This window comes from Propithecus coquereli, unplaced genomic scaffold, assembly GCF_000956105.1.
Source record: "Propithecus coquereli isolate 6110/MARCELLA unplaced genomic scaffold, Pcoq_1.0 Scaffold67, whole genome shotgun sequence".
Lineage (NCBI taxonomy): Eukaryota > Metazoa > Chordata > Mammalia > Primates > Indriidae > Propithecus > Propithecus coquereli.
Genome location: NW_012152729.1, coordinates 6,500,640 through 6,502,400, shown reverse-complemented (window position 1 = coordinate 6,502,400; position 1,761 = coordinate 6,500,640).

The following is a 1,761-nucleotide window of genomic DNA, read 5'->3' as shown; positions in this document are numbered from 1 at the left end:
TACACTCTAAATAGATAAATTGTATAACATGCAAATTATATATCAATAAAAGTCCTTTTAAAAAGCTGGCTACAATTTACGCTATTTGCATCATAAGGTGGCCACATCATTCACAGGGGTAGGAACACGGATGATTGTTTTGGGGGAGAGATAAGTAAAAATAAAATCAAATACAATCATTTAATGACCTTTTGTTAAGACTAAGATCTTATTCTGGAATCGGGGAGTTGAGACGAAGAGAGGCTAATGTATTCCATGTAATTAATAGTATTTATCTTAGGGTAAATATTTTTTTGAATATTAATTTATCTCAGGGTTCTCTCATGCATATGTCAGGGGAGAGAGTGGGGTCAGAAACATAGGATGCTGATGAAGTACAAAAGAGAAGATTCCTGAAAAGAGAGGATGCGTTGAAGTAAGAGCTAAAGGAAAAGTGGAAATTTGAGGATTAGGTAGACACTGAGGGAGAACATTCTAAGCAAAGGGATCTGTGTGTTCAAAGACATTGAGATGCAATAAATGGAACCTGGCTTTTCTGAATACTTACAGTAGATTGGTGTTTCTTAGTGCCTATTTGGGTAAGAGGTTAGAAGAGGTTGCATTGAAACTCATGAAAGGTCTCAGATACGTAGCTAAGTGTTCGGATCTCATCCCATAAACTGTGTAGAATTATTGAGACTATTAAGCAAGGAGCATCCGGAATCAGACTTGTATTCTAGAAAGACTTCTCTTGCAATATTGTGAAAAAAGAATTAATGAGGATAGACTAGAGGTAGAGAGATAGTTGAAGAGGGTGCTTAAAAGTTTCTTCATAGAAGAAAATGATTGGCAGTTGCTATGGAAAAAAAATCAAGAGACATTTCTAATGTAGAACCAATATTTTGGTGAGGAATTTTATATAGGAGTGAGAAATAGGAGAAAGGCAAGGTAACTCCCAGGTCTAAGGCAAAAATTCATCACAGTCATGACCCAGGCTCAAACATCTGGCAAAATTCAGAGCAGAACAAGAAAAAGAAGTAGAAGTCAGAAAAGTTGAGTAACCCAAGTTAATTGCAAACTAAGTCAGGTTCTTTCTGACGTATCTTGAATGCAGATCATAGCAGTGCAGCATAAAATATTATTTTCTCTTCCATTCATTTTCTTTACACAGCCCAACTACTCCAACACTCTGAACATTTTCCCCCCTTGTTCCATCCCAAGAGCCTCATTTCTTTTTAGCCACCGGTTCTCTTTATTTTGGACCCCAATAGCTCCTAAGAATCAGATTAGCTATGCAGGCTGTTTGTGGAGAGGAAAGGAGGTAAAGTTAACTGGGCAGACAAAGACAGTCTATTTATTTAGGGGCCGTCACTTTGACAATCTGTTTCACCACGCAGGTGTTTTCAGACTTCAGACTTCAGGCATCTCCTCTGCCCCGGAACTATTCAGTACTAATAAAGCTCTAAAAGAGTTCCTGTTCTGATCACAAAGCAAAGTCTCCAGCCCTGCTGGAACAATGCATTTGCTTAAATTTAAGAAAAGTAGCAAGTAAGATGTGAGAGCATAGGCATCAGTTTTGAAAATGACACCTTAGAAGCCCACATCAGAAACTCTCCTTGAGCAAGAACCACTTGAGACAAATCTACCAGCCTGGAGTGGAACTGCACAAACAGGTAATGAAAATACGGGAGCCCTCCTTATCCGCAGTTCGATTTGCCACGTTTCAGTTACCCACGGTCAACCGTGGTCCAAAAATAGGTGACTACAGCACAATAAGATATT